This window comes from Dermacentor silvarum, chromosome 7 (assembly GCF_013339745.2).
Source record: "Dermacentor silvarum isolate Dsil-2018 chromosome 7, BIME_Dsil_1.4, whole genome shotgun sequence".
Lineage (NCBI taxonomy): Eukaryota > Metazoa > Arthropoda > Arachnida > Ixodida > Ixodidae > Dermacentor > Dermacentor silvarum.
The window spans coordinates 164,587,940-164,608,651 of record NC_051160.1 but is presented as its reverse complement, the minus strand read 5'-3'; positions in this window follow the sequence as shown (position 1 = coordinate 164,608,651).

The window sequence follows — 20,712 nt, the reverse complement described above, 5'->3', positions numbered from 1 at the left end:
TCCGCGCGCTCTGTTTCGGAATTCGAAACCACACTCTAACCACACACAGAACACCTTACAACACCATACCAGAGAACACCTCAACGACGACACTGAACGCCTAATTTCGGACCTGAGGACCAGCTACGGCTAGTGAACAGGTCCAGGCTATCATATCAGCACAGTGCCACGGCTAGGTCACTCTAGCCACGGCTAGCTGGAATAGGGCCCTTCGGGCATCAACAGTTTGGTCTCCGTAATAATAAAAGTTTATTCACTCACTCACGTTGCTTAGTTTCGGCCGCTAAGTTGGCCGTAGCGCTGCAATCGGCAGCGGCGTAAACGTCGCTGCCGTAGTGGTTCTATGCAGTGCTCCTATCGCATTTTGCAGTACAGACAGAATCTGATGACCGTGTCTAATGAGTGATCTGCGCATAAGCTTTCGGCGCCTGTAGTCTCACATACTTGTCCGAAAGAACAGCGACAGCGCTCGTGTATGTTGTCTCAACGCTTCGTCCCGTTCAAAAGCGCTGTTTCTTCGATTACAGCGGAACCATGGAGGAAGGAAAATTCTGCTGTGGAGCTATACTCGCGTTCGAAAACAAATGAATAAATTATACATAATGCACAAATTCCGTCCATTTGCTTTATTATATAACGAAAGTGGATCCCCGAGGCGCGTCTGAGCAGCGTCGTCGCACCACACGATTAGTGCACGTAAATCTGAATAAAAGGCGACGACTTCGACGTTTAGAATGCAGGATAATGCTATTTCTCTCAAAGCAAAAGACGCACAACAGAGCTAGGTTTATTGCCGCATTTTCGCTTAGTAAACATTATGTCGCATTTTCGCTTAGTAGAAAAAAATGTCCCTCAACACGTCTCGGTTCTTCCTAGGTTCAAGAGAGCGGGACAAAGATTAGCAAGGTAATACGCACCGCAGTTTAAGGTGCACAACAGCTGATTTGACGAAGAGTGCGTGGAAAAAATAGATTGCGTGTAAAAACACGGCGTTCTGGACTGGTTTCGAGGCGAGAGCGCTGGCAACTTCACTAACAGCGATGGTAAGCGCGAGTGACGCCTTGAAAATTATGTCTTCATGAGTCGGGCGCCGCAGTCTCGCGCCACGTTTTAAGGCATCGCATTTGAAGCGAAGACCAACGCGCGCAGTAACGGCAGGTGCCACTAAAGGGTCATCATCATCATCATCAGCCTATATTTATGTCCACTGCAGGACTACTAGCCACTGTAGCAGGACGAAGGCCTCTCCCTGCGAGCTCCAATTACCCCTGTCTTGCGCTAACTGATTCCAACTTGCACCTGCAAATTTCCTAACTTCATCACCCCACCTAGTTTTCTGCAGTCCTCGACTGTGCTTCATTCCCTTCTCTTGGTACCTGGTTAACCTCCCTGCCTTTCCCCTATGACTTCTCTCTCTCTCTCTCTCTCTCTCTCTTGGTACCCATTCTGTAACTCTAATGGTACACCGGTTATCCATCCGACCCATTACATGGCCTGCCCAGCTCCATTTCTTTCTGTTAATGTCTATTAGAATATTGCCTATCCTGTTTGCTCTGATCTACACCGCTTTCTTCCAGTCTCTTAACGTTAGGCCTAACATTTTTAATTCCATCGCTCTTTGTGCGGTTCTTAACTTGTTCTCGAGCTTCTTTATTATCCTCCAAGGTTCTGCACCATATTTTAGCACCGGTAGAATGCAGTGATTGTACACTTTTCTTTTCAAAGACAGTAGTTTAGCTCCCGGCCAGTCAGGATTTGGCGAATCCTGCCAGATGCTATCCAACCCAATTTTATTATTCTGAAAATTTCCTTCTCATGTTCAGGTTCCCCTGTGACTAACTGACCTAGATAAACGTACCCTTTAGAGACTCCAGAGATTGACTGGCAATCCTGATTTCTTGGTTCCTTGCCAGGCTTTGAACATTATCTTTGTCTCTGCATATTAATCTTCAACCATCCTCTTACACTTTCTTGGTTAAGGTCCTCAATCATTTGTTGTAATTCGGCCCCATTGTTGCTGAATAGGACAATGTCATCTACAAACCGAAGGTTGCTGAGATATTCGCCGTTGATCCTCACTCCTAAGCCATTTCCAGTCTAAGAGCTTGAATACTTCTTCTAAGCATGCAGTGAATAGGATTGGAGAGATTGTTTCTCCTTGGCTGGACCCCTTTTCTGATGGGTAACTTTCTACTTTTCTTGTGCAGAACCAAGGTAGCTGTGGAATCTTTGTAGATATTTGCCAAGATATTCACATATGCCTCTTGTACTCCTTGATTTCGCAATGCCTCTATGACTGCTGGTATCTCTACTGAATGAAATGCCTTTTTCATAATCTATGAAAGACATATAGAGAGGTTTATTGTACTCTGCAGATTTCTCGATTACCTGATTGATGGCATGCATGTGATCCATTGTACTATAATATCCCTTCCTGAAGCCAGCCTGTCTCTTGGTTGACTAAAGTCAAGTGTTGCCCTGATTATATTGGAAATTATCCTGGTGAATATTTTATTGAAAGCAAGCTACTGGATCTATAATTCTTGAATTCTTTAACGTCTCACTTCTTATGGATTAGTACAATGTTGGCATTCCTCCAGCTCTCTGGTACACTTGAAGTCATCAGGCATTGCGTATAAAGGGCCGCACGCTTTACAAGCATATCTCCTCCATCTTTGATTAAATCGACTGTTATTCCATCTTCTCCAGCAGCTTTTCCCCTGGTCATGTCTTTCAAGGCCCTTCTAACTTCAGCGCTAGTTATAGAAGGAGCCTCTCTATCCTGTTCATCACTACTTCGAATGAAAGTAGCTTGGCTGCTCTGGGAACTGTACAGGTCAGTATAGAATTCTTCCGCTGCTTTTACTATGTCATCGAAATTGCTGATGATATTATCCTGCTTATCTTTCAGTGCACACATCTTGCCTTGGCCTATGGATGGATGGATGGAAAAACTTTATTTTGGTCCATTGGGTCGCGCTAGTTTCCTAGCCCGAAGCGGGCCACTCCCACGTTGGGACCGAAAGGCCTAGCCTATCGGCCTTGTCCTATGCCAAGTTTCTTTCTCACTGATCTGATGCTGCGCCCATATTTTACGGCTTCCTCAATCTTTCCCACGTTATAATTTCGAATATCCCTTGCTTTCTTCTTGTTGATCAATTTTGACACTTAAGCGAATTCTATCTGATCCCTTGAGTTTTACACTTTCATGGTTTGTGGTTTCTTTATTAGGTCCTTTCCCAAGCAAAATAGGCTGAGGGCCGACCATCGGGCGGTGCTCGGCAGATCGCTGGGAGCCAATCATGTCGGCTTGAAGAGCTTGGGCCGTAAAAAGGCCAACTTATGTTGCCAACCCCGTCGGTGCTGGCTTGGCCACGGATGCTGGCCCGGATGCGTAGGGCTGAATAATGCCGAGCACGAAAGTTTTGGCTGGCCAGAGACGTCGGCTTCACGCTGGCCTGACGCTGCTGGCTGATCATATAGGATGCCCCCCCCCCCCCCCCCGCCTGCCGCCTAGTCGGCACCCGAATAAAAGTCACCGCCTAGTCGGCGCCGACATCCGCCTGGGCTGGGGGATTGGGGAGCAAGATAACAGAGAGAAGGAAGTCGCCTCAACCGTCTGTGGCAGTCGGTTGAGGCAGCATTCACGAGGAAGGACTGGCAAGAGGCAGGCGCGTAGGTGGTGATGGCTGTTTGGGCAAGCTTTGGGCGGGAAGAGACGTTCAGTGGCTGCTTGATCGGCACAGCTTCGCACAGTTTCTATGGCGCTGCGCTTCTTCGCGAAAAATGGACATTTCCAGCCTACGAATTTTCCCCTCCTACGGACGTCCACATTTACTCATAAGTTGCACGAATTATTTATGCTATTAGAGGCTATCTTTTGTAGTGTTAATTTGGAAGGAGAGCGCGTAAGGCTATGGTTTCTTTGTTTCGAGAGCTCATCTGCACTTTTCGATCTGTTGAAAGCGTGTGGGGTCTCATACATGCTCTTGGGACAAAGGAATGACAACACAGTAGTGCAAACAATCACAAGGGAATTTATTACGCCTTTCATACACCAATGCACACTAGCCGAATTACTACCAATAGAACATTTACATGGGCGCGCGACAAATCAAGGAAGTCCGACTCCCCGCGACCCGATAGCGAGCGAATACCCCACAAGCGACATTATAATAGTGCGGCCAAAATCTGATGTCTTGTGGTTTCTGGAGCTGCACTCAATGTGCAAGAGTTTGCATGCCAAAGCTTGTCTTGCAAGCGAATTAAGAGAATGTGGGTGAGTCGTGATATGCATGAAGCACCGATGTGTGCATGCAGTGCCCGTATTGTACAGGGGGTCCCAACTATCAGGCACCAAGATTTTAAAATATGCAAATGCCACGTAGTAGGACAGAACGAAGGTAATTTTGTTTGCTGTCGCTTGAAGATACCCAGATTATTTTTTGCATTCTGCCTAATTGCATAACTAGTCTTAGTTAATTAATAACTACTCAAATATTATAATTAGATGAAAAGTGTCAATGACAAAATTGTAGAGCAACATGAGGAACTCCCGATACAGGTTTCTGTTGCTCAATACGTGCTACATAAAAGCGTTTTTCCGAGTGTGAAGGAAGCCTCCGAATACACGCAAAGTGCCTTGAGTGGCGAGTCGCACGGCAATTTTGCGTGTATTCGTGGGCGCCTTTCACGCTCAAAAAAACACTTTTATGTAACACATATTGAGCAACAGAAAGCTGTATCGGGAGTTTTTCACGTTGGTCTACAATTTTCTCATTGACACTTTTCATATAATTATAATATTTGAGAAGTATAATTAATTAAGATTAATTATGTGATTAGGCGGAATGCAAAAAATAATGAGTATCTTCCAGCGACGGCAAACATTACCTTGGTTCTGTCCAGCTACGTGGCATTTGCATATTTTTATATCTTGGTGCATGATAGTTGGGACACCCTGTATATGCCATGCGCACGATGTATGTACGTTGCAGTCGTGGTGACAAGGTAATTTGAAGAAAGGAGAATTTCGCTCCGCTAGCGTCAGATTTTTGCAACGCTTGTTTTGAGGCTAAATCATGTGAGACTGCGTTTGCATGTGCAATGCATATTTAGGGTTTATCATGAAAAATGGATTTGTCAGGACGTGTTCATAATACCAGTTTCAATATATACGTCAAAGTATGGGCCAAAAATCCCTTGGTATCATCTGTATTTTCTTGCTGCACTGCGAATATATGTAATGCTCGAGGGTAGTATTCTGGACACTAACTCATTCTGCTGACTTTGACCTCGTATATCTCGAAATTGGTGCTATACTTATACAATGCTTATAGAGTTATTAGGAGGCCACGAAGCATCTGGTCCGATATTCAGCACCCAAACAATAGTTATACATGTCCCATTTCTGAAACTTACGTAGTGCGTGTCTGTATTTCAGATACCAGACCATAGCAGAATCAGTCAAGTGCAGTCTGGCTGCAGAGTTCTCTGCAGGTAAACGGGTGTACGCAATTCAAGGAAGGACATTTTCAAGTACCCATACAAGACTCTCATTGATTAATTCACGTTTTATGTTTGTCACAACCACTAACCAACTATTAAAGCATTTCACAACAAAGTATTCCAGTTTTCTGTTGTGTTTCTATCTAAATAGTTCAATTAAAGTCAACAAAAATCAACTGCAGTGATAATTTGTCTACAAAGCGCTTGCCTTCTATATATATATATATAAAGCGCGCTTGAGGACGCAAACATGTGCATTAATTAAATAGCGAATTATACATGGTGTCCTTTCTTATGTAAAACTAACTCTTGTTGCAGATACCAGCAATCTGTTTCTTCATCTGGGTTGCATCTAACAGGTGGACATTAAGGAGTAGTAGTCCATAAGTTACTAAATGACAAATCGGGCCAATTATTTTTTAAAATTATTAACTTTAGTGCACATGCTGCTATGGTGGAAATGAGCCTGTTAACATACAGGGCCTATTCAGTTGGAACCAATTTTGTAACTAGTACCTGTTTCAATATATATGTCAAAGTATGGGCCAAAAATCCCTTGGTATCATCTGTATTTTCTTGCTGCACTGCGAATATATGTAATGCTCGAGGGTAGTATTCTGGACACTAACTCATTTTGCTGACATTGACCTCGTATATCTCGAAATTGGTGCTATACTTACAAAACTGGTTCCGACTGAATAAGTCTTGCGCGCTGACGGCCTCTAATTCCGCCATTACGACGTGTGCCCTCAAGCGATTAAATAAAAATATAATTAGCGCAACTTTGAATTAAATGCTGCTCCACTGGTAACTTATCCATAATGTAATGTTTGCAGTTAAGGTAACTCTGTTGAAGAAGCGGAATATTTGGTATATCGCCGGCGCCAGGGGCCTTAAAAAGTCGACATAAGAAAAAAAAAAAGCACTCGGTGCATGAGTAAAAAAAAAAAAAAAAGAAAAATAATAGCCTACATATACATGCCGGCAAAAGAATGCTGGCCGTGGACAAGCCGTATTGTGAAGGTCGTGCGGAAGTCGTCGGCCCGTACAGCGGCCAAGCCTGGCCACAATGAAGTAACCTGTGCCCATGACGTCGGCCCGATGCCGACTGCCGACCACCAGCAGATTGGCCATGTGCAAAAACTGAGCCCGGCCCAACCCAAATGGCCGAGATCGGGCCTTCGTCTTTTTAACTGGCCATGGGCACCAGCCCGATTTCCTGCCGAGCTCCTTTTTTTAAATTTGGTTGTTACTTGGGAGAGCTTACCTACTAGTTGGTGCCTTACCTCCTACTTCAATTGCTGCTTCTGAGATCAGCTAGTTACGGTTTCATTCATTACCTCTATGTTGTCTTCCTGTTCTAAAGCTGGATATTTGTTCGCGAGCACGAGCCTGAATTGGTTTGCTTTTACCCTTACTGGCTCTAGGTTGACCTGTTTCTTCTTGACTAATTTTATTCTTTCTCTCTTCAAATTAAGAGAAATTCTAGACCTCACTAACCCATGACCACTGCACTTTACCCTACCTAACACTTCTACATCCTGCACTATGCTGGGATCGGCAGGGAGTATGAAATCTATTCCATTCCTTGTTTCTCCATTAGGACTTTTCCAGGTCCACTTCCTGTTACTGCGCTTCCTGAAGAAGGTGTTCATTATTTGGAGCCTATTCCTTTCCGCGAATTCTACCAACATCTCTCCTCTAGAGTTCCTAGAGTCGATGGCATAGTTGTCAATTGCTTGTTCACCAGCCTGCTTTTTCCCACTTTTTCATTGAAGTCGCCCATGACTACAGTATACTGAGCAGTGTTGCGGAATGGGCGCCCCCACTCCAATTCCATTCCGCAAAATTAGAGCTTGCCACAATTCCATTCCTTTAAATGCTCGGAATGAAAAAACTTAGCCCATTCCCACTCCGTGAATGGCCAGGCAGTTAAATTCCATTCCTGTAATTCCTCAACGTAGGAAAGACATATTGATAGTTTTATTGAGTTACCTATGAACGCACCATAAAGCTGATGTCATCAGACGCATTAATAACTGCAAAAATATGCAAAACACATTACCAAGGTTGAGGGAAAGTAGCTTGGTGACATACCTGGTACAGTACAACCACCCTACTAATTCCCATAGAAGCAGTTCTCCCGCTACCTATAGTATTTGCATGGCCAGCATGTTTTAACAGCTTGTGATGTTTTAATATTGTTTAAGCTTAAATGTGTTAATGCTAAAATGATGACATAGCATATTTTTATGCTGAGAAAAATAGTGTTCATGGAGACCTTATATATTATGGTGTCGTCAAGAACAGCCTTTCGATGAACAGGCACAGAGCTGGACCCAGCACTAAAGGCCGACGTTACCAGCCCTTTCTCTTGTTGCATGTACTCATGTTCATGCTTTCTTTTTAGGTGCCAAATCAAATTTGATGAAATTTATACTACAGTGTGTATAGTTTCGGAGCAAAGCTTGCAGCATGCAGCCTTGTTTGTTTTCTTCACGGGTAATTTCAAAAGATTGTTTCCAATGTGCCATGTTGGTGGACTTAGTGCGTGCGTGAGCCGCTGGGTGCAGGAGCCAGTGTGGCAGTATGGAAACATTTTTTATTTGCAATGGATGGCTGGAAGGAGGGTGGGGGTGGTAGCACAGAAAGCCGAGGGGAATGCATCGAAGCATTGTCTAGCATTCACAGTATGAGCGAACTACTATATGAACCGTTGGGCTTCTCTAGCCACCAACAGGTGCCAGCGCGGCGACGGCGCCACCCGGACCTCCCCTCCCTCCTCCCCCCACCCCTTTCCCTACCCTAGAACAGAGATCCCTAGAACAGAGCGAACGTGGGTTTTGTTCGGCGTGAATTGTTGCGTCGGGGCGCGGGGAGGCACCGCCGTGACTGCAGTTATGTGGGCTCTCCTGCTTCGGCTGGCTTGCCGAACCAATGCTTTCAAAAGTTTATTCTCTCTCTTTTTCTCTGTATGGAGGAAGAGGGCGCACAGTTCATCATGTACGACTGTGTGCTGCGCTGACCTGCAGACCTTTGTCGACAGTTTCGGGCGAAGGTGTAAGTTGTCTAGACAGAGAGGACAGTATTGCAAAAGAGTTGGGGGGGGAGAGAAGTACGAGGTAAGATGGCGCGCAAGCTGGTATGCAAAAGCTTGCAGTGAACACAAGCATCGTGCCAGCATCAATATGCATCCCAACTTTGAGAAGCGCTTTTCCGAATATGCGTCCAAGTCGCCAACGACGACAGAAGCAAAAACAAAGAAGTGAAGGGGGGGGGGGGGGGGCGAATGTGCGGCCGAGATAATAAAAAATCACAAGGCACAAGTGGGGAAGTATGCCGCCGCCGTAGTTCCGCACGACGAATACTAATGGCATAGAGCCGCGGTTACGCGAAGAATCGAGACAGACTTCGGAGCAACTCAGTCTATAAGGACAGAATTGTGGTAGGCGCATTGCTTCTAAATGTACCGTACTTGTAATCAGCCAAGCCATTTTAAAAATACTGCTTTATTGTTAAATTTGAGGCTCTGGCTTACTTATGTTTGAACGTGGGCTGGTTGGTTCTTCGGCATATTTTGACAAAAAACAGCACGTAGACGAAAAAGCGCTCTATTTTCGGAAAAACAAGTAATTCCATTCTCATTCCATTCCGGGCAAAAGGTGCTTAATTCCATTCTCATTCCATTCCTCCAAGCATTGTCGCCATTCCGTTCCCATTCCGGAATCGCGAAAATGTGGAATAATTCCGGAGGCATTCCAATTCCGGAGTGGTAACTCTGCAACAATGATACTGAGTATGCACCTTTCTCATCGCCAATTCAACATCTTCATAAAACTGTTCTATTTCTTCATCATCGTGACTGGAGGTTGTAGCATAGTCTTGTACTACCTTCATTCTATGCTTCCTATTCAGCTTTATTACGACGACTGCTACCCTCTCAATAATGCTGTATAGCTCATCAATGTTGCTCGCTATGTCCTTATAAATTAGAAATCTTACCCCGAATTCACTCTTATCTGGAAGACCTCTGTAGCAGAGGACGTGGCCGTTAGTCAGCACTGTGTAAGCCTCACCAGTTTCTTCAAATAATTCTTCAAATAGTCCTGCTAAGCTAGCCTCACTCGAGAGGGTGCGCGTGTTGAACGTTGCCAGGTTCAGTTTCCAGTGGTGGCCTGTCCAGTCCTAGAGATTCTTAGCACCCTCTGCCGCGTCGAAGGTATGACCATCGCCTTGTTCAGGTGCTCTGCAGCCGCTGGGGACCGAGGGCCATGGGTTAATTGTAGGAGTCATGAGGAAGGTAGTGGCTGAATACTGCACCAGAGAGGCCAATTCCTGTTCTAGTGAGGAAGTGACTTTGTTGAAGCTTAGTGGGCCTTCCTAATTTGGTTGTACCTGGACTAGTATAGCCCCACTAGCTCTTGGCAATTTTTTATTGCGATAGCAATTATATGGACACTCCAAAGCAGATTTCTGCCGTCGCCGTCGCCGTTGCCGTCGCCGTGAGGTTCCGTATGACGTCAATAGAGATGAAATCGTTGCCGCGCACCGCCGAACGCTGTGTGTGCGAGTGAAAGGGCGCGAGGGACGCGCGCTTTCACGGGGAGTGAACGCGCGGCGGAGAACAAACGCGCGTTCTGCGCCGTGCTCCCTTAAGGGCTGCAGAAGTAGGCGTCTCTTTCCTCCTTTACAATCAACTGTATGTCGAGCAAACGCGCCTTCTTCCGACGCGTGAAAGACCGGGGGGGGGGGGGACTGAGGCGACGTTTAGCTGCGGCACCAAGTGCCTATTTATATCAGAGGCTCCGGCAACAGTCACCAACGCCGCACGCATTTTGTGCGAACGCGTGCAAAACGCCGACGGCGTCGACAACAGATCTGCGTGTTGCCGGTGCTGCTGCATGTCCAAGTTTATACAGCTGATAAAGCTACTATCATTACTCCGTATAGCTCTCTACAAATTTGCTATCGCAATTGATGCTTCGCCTTTCAGGTGAAACTGCGACAACTTTTTTTTTTTTTTGCCGGTGTCAGGCGCCACTCCAAGCCTGAAAAAATAGTGGACTGGAGGAGGATTCGAGCCTACGACTTTCAGATTAGAAGCCTGGAGTTCTACCTCCGCTCCACGCCACCACGCTAAAGGTTACCATGTACCAAACAATCGCGAATGGTCCGGCAACCTTGTGGGCCTATTCCTACCCAAAAGGCACCGTGCACAAGGCCCCAGAGAGCGGGAGGGGCGGCTTCAGAGGAGGTTGGCTTGCCAAGGCTAAGAGAATCACGCGACGCTCCCTCCTAGTATTTTTCTTCCTCCAGGAGCGGAACCAACTCGCATAAGTATTTTCAGGAAACTAAAGTCCTTTGATTATCTGTTTTTTTTTTCTTCTTTTCTTATATAAAATGCTAAAAATATCTTGAGACTTTACAGGAAACAAAAAATCTATAGCTTAGTAGCTCCTATCTAAACACACAGGAACAGAGAAATGATATTTCTCGGCAACCACTGCACCAAATTTGATGAGGTCGGCTGCATTTAAAAGAAAAAGTTATGTTCTAGTGGCTGCAGTAAGCTGAATTTTTTTAATGGCCATTTTTTTATATAGCAAAATTTAAAAAGAAACACTCATGTGTCCAGTCTACAAATCTGTAATAAAAAACGTTATCAAAATTCTGTAAACTGCGCCTAATAATAAATCTAAAGTGAACAAGATTGATGTATTATGCACAGCCTCACAATATCTACGGTAATATCACAAAGCCTTCATCAACAACTTCACGTAAGCTGTAAATTCATATATCAAATTTGTCCACTTCAGATATATATATAACAGATACAGTTCACAGAACTATGATATCTGTTTTTGGTGCAGAGTCAAGAATTTGCAAACTTTGTAATTAGATAACTGAATGAGTGCACACACACAGCCACACATGGAAACACATATGCAGACACACCAGTTTCGAAGACTCTTGGCAAAAGCGCAAGAACAACAGCACATGTGGCCCTAGAAGCCTTTTTTCATTTGGAAGAACTAGCAGCACACTGAACCACCTTTATCTTTGTTCCGGTGTAGAAGTGTCGTTTTTGATTCAAGGCTCTGACCAACATATTAATTCTATCTCTCTGATAGTGGCTTCAATTAATTTTTTTTTAATTTACTTTTCTTTTCGTGCATGCTTAACTTTCTGTATAAATGGGGGCTTACACTCAAGCAATATAACAGTTGGAAGCGAGCGCTGCGTGTATCTAGTGTGTCTGCACGCGTGGCTGTGTGCTGGTTGCGACTGTGCCTATTTGCGCTCTTTTAATTATGCAATTATGCACAGAATCGTGGCTGAACCCGTCTATCGCAGATAGTGAAGTATTCCCTAAAGAATTCATTCCTTATCGGAAGGCCAGGCCCCGCCTCGGTGGAGGGGTGTTTTTATTAATTCACTCTTCTCTTAAGTCATTTATGCTAGATCTTGATACCAACAATGTTGAATCAATTTGGTGCTCAGTCACCCTACCTGATAACTCCTCGTACACTATTGGATCATTCTACAGACCACCGGGTTCAAATTTAAAACTGTTACAATCTTTGTATGATATTGTTTCGGAGGCATTCTGGCAGCCTATTTTACTTGCGGGTGATTTTAACTTACCTGACTTGGAATGGCCAGAAGGTGATTGTGTATGCAAAGTTGACAGCCGAATTAACTTAGAAATGAAAAACACTGTAAACACCTTCGGACTATTACAGTATGTCAATGCTCCAACTCAGAATAGTAACATTCTGGACCTTTTGTTCTGCAGCTCACCTACGCTTATTAGCTCGGTTCATATAATACCAGGAATAAGCGATCACCACGCTGTCATTGCAAACATTAAAACAGCTATTAACCGATCAACATCACCCACATCAAAGAGAGTTTTTTTCTGCGAAAAAGGTGATTATTCTAGTATCTCTCAGGAGCTCCTCGATCACTTGCCGGTCTTTGAATGTCTTGCTGAGGATCACGACATCCATGATTTATGGCGGGTATTTAAAGATAAACTGCTTGAGCTTACGGACAAGTATGTTCCAAGCATAGATTCCACCAGACTCAAAAAACGTAAGAAACCCTGGGTGAATTTGCGTATTCTCAGAATAATTAAAAAAAGAAAGAGAGCATTTAACAGATACAAAAAAACTAAAAGTAAGAATCACATAAATAAGTTTGGTATAAAAAATACGAAGGAAGAGTACTTTAAGACACTCAACGACAGAATGAAATCTAATCCTAAACATTTTTGGAGGTTTTTAAAAGGATGCGGATCAGATTTTGTAGGAATAAATGAAATTGTTTATAATCAACAAATAATTACAGACGATACCGAAAAGGCAACGTGTTTGAACACATATTTTCAATCTGTCTTCCTACCTAAATGCAACCATAGCCCGACACCACATGCAAGCACACTTCCTTTAATGGAACAAGTTGCATTAAGCGTTAGAGGCATCGAGGCACTCCTAAAGGTCATAGGTGAAACCAAAGCAAATAGTCCGGATGGTATATCTCCACGTATACTAAAGTGGTGTGCTACACCAATCTCGATGTGCCTTTATCGAATCTATGTGAAATCGCTATTCACAGAGCTCGTACCTAATGATTGGAAAACCGCTCAAGCTGTACCTATTCATAAAGGGGGTTCGAAAAGAGATGTCGCGAATTACAGGCCTATCTCACTAACATCCATCTCGTGCAAAATCATTGAGCATATTTTATATACCGAGATAATGCGTCATATAACAAATAATAATATACTAATCAAAGAACAACACGGGTTTCATAAAGGTCTATCTTCCACAACTCAATTAGTTGAGTTTTACCATGAACTGGCATTCTATGTTTACGAGGGAGGACAAATAGATTGTGTCTTTTTAGACTTTCACAAGGCATTTGACACAGTGTCACATCCACTTCTTCTTACTAAAGTTAAAATGTTAAATATTAACTCAAGTGTGCTTGCATGGATTGAAAATTATCTTTCTCAGCGTCGACAATCTGTTGTTTTGAACGGCAAAGACTCGGCATACGCTGACGTGACGTCAGGAGTCCCAGAGGGCTCAGTCTTAGGGCCACTTTTGTTTTAATTTATATAAATGATATTTCTATTGGTATCTCGTCATGTATGCGGTTGTTTGCCGACGATTGTATTGTTTATAGGAAAATTAAGAGTGAACAAGATGCTGCCATGTTACAATTAGACTTAGAATGTATTAATACTTGGTGTTCCACGTGGAAGATGAATTTGAATTTAAAAAAGTGTGTTCGTGTATGTTTTACAAGAAAGAAGAAACGGATTGTAAGTCTTTACCAGATAAATAATACCCTGATAAAAAACGAACCTATATACAAGTATCTAGGTGTGACGTTACCATCTGACTGGTCATGGTCTGCTCATGTGGATGACGTCATTGTAAAAGATGGTAGGGCACTCAATTTTATTCACAGGAACTTGAAATGTTCACAGCCGAACCTAAAGAAAACTGCTTACTTAACATGTGTGAGACCGATTTTAGAATACGCCTGCGCCATCTGGGACCCTGCGCAAAAAACTGGAAAGAATTCAAAACCGAGCTGCTAGGTTTGTCCTGGGGCAATATGAGCGGAGAGAAAGTTGTACTCAAATGAAACACGACTTGAATTGGGAACCGCTTTCCTCTCGGGGGAAAAAGTTGAGACTAAAGTTTTTACACCTCATATTTAATAAGAAGACAGGAATTAGAAGTGAAAGCTACTTGAAACAACCACATTATATTTCTAGGCGTAATGACCACTCTCTTAAAACCGCGAGTACCGTGCCAGGATGAACTTGCTTGCGGATTCCTTTTTTGTCAAAACTATTGTGGAGTGGAATCAGCTGTGTGAAGAGCAAGTGTGCTGTACGAATGAAGATTTGTTTTTTTCTCTCCTGTAACCACCCTGCTATAACGCCTTCGGGCAATGCGGGGTAATTCTTGAATAAAGAATAAAGAAAAAAATAAAGATGTGTTACCAGCAAGCCCGCAGCGAGTTCTTTTGGAATATATTCATACTTCTATTTTTTTTTAACCGACCAATTTTTGGCAATTTTTGTGAAACATTCAAGGTCCTAAATCAAAATTCTACTTCCTAGAGTTGCCACTGCAGAATTTAACGTTTGCTCTCAAGTGTGACAAATTTTATTAAAATTGGTGCAGCGGATGTCTCACAAAGCACACATTTTTTAATACACTGTAGTTGGCTCTGAGCTAAATCTTCCTCTTAAGATCAGCAGATCAATTCTAGCCAAAGGTCGTGTATCAGCCTGTGCTTTTGACTACATAAAAGCCAGCTGCCTTTTCTATACTTTTTCAGGAATTATTATTTTTTCAAAGGTGTGTAGTACAAGCTTGGTCACTAAAAAACTTTTGGGCACTCATTACTGAAAGCAGAACGTTAATGACTGCTACCATTTTTTGTTTTCAGATTGGACTTTCCTTGGCTTTTTTCATCCTCCAGAACCACTCTTGGAAGCATGCCCCTCCTTCAGGCACTTTTTATAATCTTCCCGAGAGTCTTTGGCTGCTGCTCTGTGCACTTATTTCCTTAACAAAAGGAGAAAAAAAAAGTCGCTTGTTGCAAGGTTTGAACTACAGGGTAGGTTGGTGGGCAACTAAACCACAATGGGCCCCTTTCAAAACAGTTCATTGCTTTATTGGCGGCGGAGGTAGGTGCACTGTCACAGTGGAGCAGGATGCACTGAGAGGTACTTTTTGATGGCTTATTCACAGCTAATAAAAACAGTAGAGAGGCAAACTGTCGTGTCCAGCCAGCCGGTCATTACACGGTTTTAAATTTTCTAAGGCAACTGCAGCCATGTCACCAATCATAAAAAAGGAAAGTGCCGTCATCTTCTAATGTGCCTTGACATATGTTCAGTTTCACCAGTTTTATCCTTCTAGGCAAGACCTAAACAGAAGACTAATGGCTTGTTTTAGGATGATATATATAACTTCTGGCACCAATTAAAATATCTGTTATGCATTGGCATTGCGTTCTATCATACCTATGCAGCACTTCACAGTACCAACCAGTGACAGCAATGACGTCCTATGGATATTCTATGGACATCCACTGCCGAAACGTGGATATCTAGAGATGTGTTCAATACGTCCGGCGGACGTCTCTCACGCGATTGTTTGAATGCACTTTCCGTTTCCCGCGGACGTCCCTTGCATGTCCACGAGGGATGTTATGGGGACACGATGTGTACATTTATGGACATATACCGAGGCCTTTTCCACAGTGTTCACCATAATGTCCGTTATGGTCGAAGCATACACTGTGTACAGACGCAACGGGCAGAGTGCCCACGCATCAAGACCAGATGCATTGGGTGTGTTCCGATTCTGGCCAATGTCGGAGATAGTCTACGTAGACAGCTAAGGGGACAGCCGAGACAGCTTCGAGCCCAAGTAATGGAAAGAGTTTGAACCGTCTGGAAAACGTATGGAAGATGCTTTTGCGACGCGATGCCAACTCGCGGCAGCAAGACAACGTTGAAAAAAGCACACATTATTTTTTTAACTCTTTGCGCCTGCGAACTTATGAAAAAGACAATGTGACTTACATTGAGGGCATCAGAAAAGCGTGTCTATGTTTTTTTGTGCACAGACGACCTTCCCGCCAAGTTTCTAAGCAACATGCTCAGCCGCCATCTTGTGTGAACGGGAAAGTAGCCTGCATCATTTTTGACTTCGATAGTGGGCTTCTTCAATTTTCCACTTCTGGTTACATACGAGCGGCGGTGAACCATTTGAAGTTTTCTTTTGTTTGTGTCCCGTGAATGCTTCTTCTCGGCCGTGAACAGCGCAATGTGCTCTCGATCATGCTTGCATGGTATCTTCATCGTGTTCTGCGTAAGTTGTCGAAGTTATAGACGCTCATTCCCGCACACTGCGGTGGCTTTTCCATTCATGTCTTTTTCTGTCTGTTTTCACATCACTCGCGTATATGTGGCAATATGTCTTTTTTCTGCAGTTAGCGTAGGCATCGCAGCTAACCTGTGTTCGCTCCGTCTCTCCGTCGTTGTCATGAGCCAATAAAGGAAGAAAGAAAGAAAGAAGAAAAAGCAGAAGATAAGAAGTAAACAAGAAGACACGAGGAGTCGGTGGCAGAAATAAAGAAGTTAGAAAATAAGAGCGTCCGAATAAGAATACAATATGAAAGCAGAAGAAGAAGCACAAAAGTGCACGCGCAGCTACGTGGCCAACGGGAGAAGAGACACGTAGCCAAAGAGGGCAGCCCAGCTACGCTCTGGGACGAAGGCGGGCAGAAGGAGCTGGAGGCCGAACAGGACGGGTGGATCGCGGAGACGGCGGCAACCCAATGGAAGCTGTTCTTCAGCTGCCGCGGCCACGACCCGCGAGCTGAGCGAACGCCCCAACGGAAGGCGCAGCTACAGGCTGACGGCGCCGCCTCCCGGATTCCCTGCGGCTACGATCCGCAGGCTAGCGGAGTTGATCGGGTGATCCAGGCGCCTCGGTCACCCCACCGTCCTGACCCCTGAACCAGGCCAAGAGTGGACCGAACGTCGGACACAGCAACGTCGAGTCTACGACGCATCGGCGGGCCAAACTACGTGTCGTCGGAAGTCGCAACGACAAGGTGACGTGGCCACGTCGAGGGACGCCATGTAAATATTTTAGACTTATCAATTCAAGGTAGCCGAGGACTTTGGGGAACTTATAGAATTAACTCGTACTGTAAATTGTTTGTTTTGTGCTGTTGTCTTTGCCGTTTGTTTTTACGATTATAAATGTTTGTCTTAAACGAGCGACTTGTCCCTGTCTGTCTTTAGGCTACCGAAATCCGTGACAATCGTATCTTGGGTGGCAGCTTGAAACCGATGCGTTCTAACTATATATAGGCCGTTGATGTTAAAGGAATGCACTTGTTGAGATGAGTACAGTAAAATCTCGTTAGAACGAACCCTATATTAATGAACTTTTCATATTAAAGAACTTTTCAGAAATCGCCTACTGACTTCTTATGGTTTCAATGTAAAAATATTTCAGTACTGCGAACTTCAGAATACCAAACCTTTTAGAATAACGATCGTTATTCAGTTTCCTTGTCATATTAACAATGCATCACTACTACGAACTCATATTCCAAAATTTGGGATTCTTAGATTTCTATATATTCAGTCACGGCAGCCGAAACAGGAGGCTAGCAAACGACAAGGCACAGAAAGCGGACGCCACAGTGCCGCTTTCTCAGACGGCGCCTGAGAATAAAAAAGAAAAAAAAAACTACACTGGCACGGCAGCATCGGCGTGTCGGAAAGCGAGGCAGCCGCCTCTCGAAAGGCCAATCGCCCACGCACGATAATCATTCCATGAGTTCCGAAAAAGACTCGAGGGTCCATCGTCGTCCTGCTCCCTTTTCTCCCCCCCCCCCTCACATGATTCTCTCACATGATTCTCTCGAGAGCTGCCTCTCGAAAGGCCAATCGCCCACGCACGATAATCATTCCATGAGTTCCGAAAAAGACTCGAAAGCAGCGCGACGATAACACGAATCGGTGACAGCGGCATGTCACAGGGGAGACTAAACTGCGTCACAAAATTCGCAAAGTACAACTACAGCTTCGGACAGTGGGCTGGGCCAGAGGGGTCGCTGAAGCGCAAATGTGCCCGGCCATCTAGAGCGGCCCGAGGGCCCATCGTCGTCCTGCTCCCTTTTCTCCCCCCCCCCCTCACATGATTCTCTCACATAATTCTCTCGAGAGCCGCCTCTCGAAAGGCCAATCGCCCATGCACGATAATCATTCCATGAGTTCCGAAAAAGACTCGAAAGCAGCACGACGATAACACGAATCGGTGACAGCGGCATGTCACAGGGGAGACTAAACTGCGTCACAAAATTCGCAAAGTACAACTACAGCTTCGGACAGTGGGCTGGGCCAGAGGGGTCGCTGAAGCGCAAATGTGCCCGGCCATCTAGAGCGGCCCGAGGGCCCATCGTCGTCCTGCTCCCTTTTCTCCCCCCCCCTCACATGATTCTCTCACATGATTCTCTCGAGAGCCGCCTCTCGAAAGGCCAATCGCCCACGCACGATAATCATTCCACGAGTTCCGAAAAAGACTCGAAAGCAGCGCGACGATAACACGAATCGGTGACAGCGGCATGTCACAGGGGAGACTAAACTGCGTCACAAAATTCGCAAAGTACAACTACAGCTTCGGACAGTGGGCTGGGCCAGAGGGGTCGCTGAAGCGCAAATGTGCCCGGCCATCTAGAGCGGCCCGAGGGCCCATCGTCGTCCTGCTCCCTTTTCTCCCCCCCCCCCCTCACATGATTCTCTCGAGAGCCGCCTCTCGAAAGGCCAATCGCCCACGCACGATAATCATTCCACGAGTTCCGAAAAAGACTCGAAAGCAGCACGACGATAACACGAATCGGTGACAGCGGCATGTCACAGGGGAGACTAAACTGCGTCACAAAATTCGCAAAGTACAACTACAGCTTCGGACAGTGGGCTGGGCCAGAGGGGTCGCTGAAGCGCAAATGTGCCCGGCCATCTAGAGCGGCCCGAGGGCCCATCGTCGTCCTGCTCCCTTTTCTCCCCCCCCCCCCCCTCACATGATTCTCTCACATGATTCTCTCGAGAGCCGCCTCTCGAAAGGCCAATCGCCCACGCACGATAATCATTCCACGAGTTCCGAAAAAGACTCGAAAGCAGCACGACGATAACACGAATCGGTGACAGCGGCATGTCACAGGGGAGACTAAACTGCGTCACAAAATTCGCAAAGTACAACTACAGCTTCGGACAGTGGGCTGGGCCAGAGGGGTCGCTGAAGCGCAAATGTGCCCGGCCATCTAGAGCGGCCCGAGGGCCCATCGTCGTCCTGCTACCTTTTCTCCCCCCCCCCCCCCTCACATGATTCTCTCACATGATTCTTTCGAGAGCTGCCTCTCAAAAGGCCAATCGCCTACGCACGATAATCATTCCACGAGTTCCGAAAAAGACTCGAAAGCAGCGCGACGATAACACGAATCGGTGACAGCGGCATGTCACAGGGGAGACTAAACTGCGTCACAAAATTCGCAAAGTACAACTACAGCTTCGGACAGTGGGCTGGGCCAGAGGGGTCGCTGAAGCGCAAATGTGCCCGGCCATCTAGAGCGGCCCGAGGGCCCATCGTCGTCCTGCTCCCTTTTCTCCCCCCCCCCTCACATGATTCTCTCGTGAATCAATAAAGTTTACCCACCACCACAACGTACACACTAGCTGCACACATAGCTTCATATTGTAATTTGAACATGCGAGAAAACACAATGCTGTTACGAGGAAACTCAAAGAGAAAGTCTCGATTGGAGGATAAATTTTCACGTACATGCCAAAAAAGGTCCACATGGGATAACCTTGGGACAGCTGCAGTAGGATATCCGAAGCAGGTCCATGTGCAATATCTCTGGGGCATCCGTGGTAGGATATCCAAAACCGGACATTCGGCGAATGTCCTATTTGTCTCCAATATTGTGCATGGACATTTGGGCTCATGTTTGGGACTAAAATTGGCACTCAAATGGTGCATGGACATAGGGACTACCTGCCATCCACACTACCCTGTACTGCTGTGCTTGATTATGCTGGCTCATGAAGCTCATGCTGTGTGAGCACCAGAAAATGATGCATCCCTGTGATGTCGTGAGCATAAAGAGCTGAAATGGAGTCCAGCATCATGAGCCAAAGTATCGTTAGGGGAGTATATAAATGAACAAGGTTCGTGGAGACGAGCCTTCAAAAACGACTGGTAGATCATGTTCACAATAGGCGGACAGTTTGTTTTCGTCTTGTCAATGTAACTAACTGCACTGTCGTCACTGGTTTTTTTGGCTGCCCCTTCCTGGTTTAGGTAGCAACCGATGGTGATTATATATGATGGGTCACACTGCCTGACTAAATGCAATTTTCTCTGCAAGCAAGTCATTTCATCGCACAAAACAAACGCTGCAAGTTTTCAGGAAGAATACTTTAATAAAATGTAACTTAATAATTGGCAGTGACTTAATATTTGCCTTTAGTGTCTAAGGCACGTTGGCAGGCTAGTTGGTTGGGATTCACGATAACACGGTGCAGCGCGGCAAGAGGAGGACAGAGAAGAATTTTGAGACACACACGGCGCTGTGTGTCTCAAAATTCTT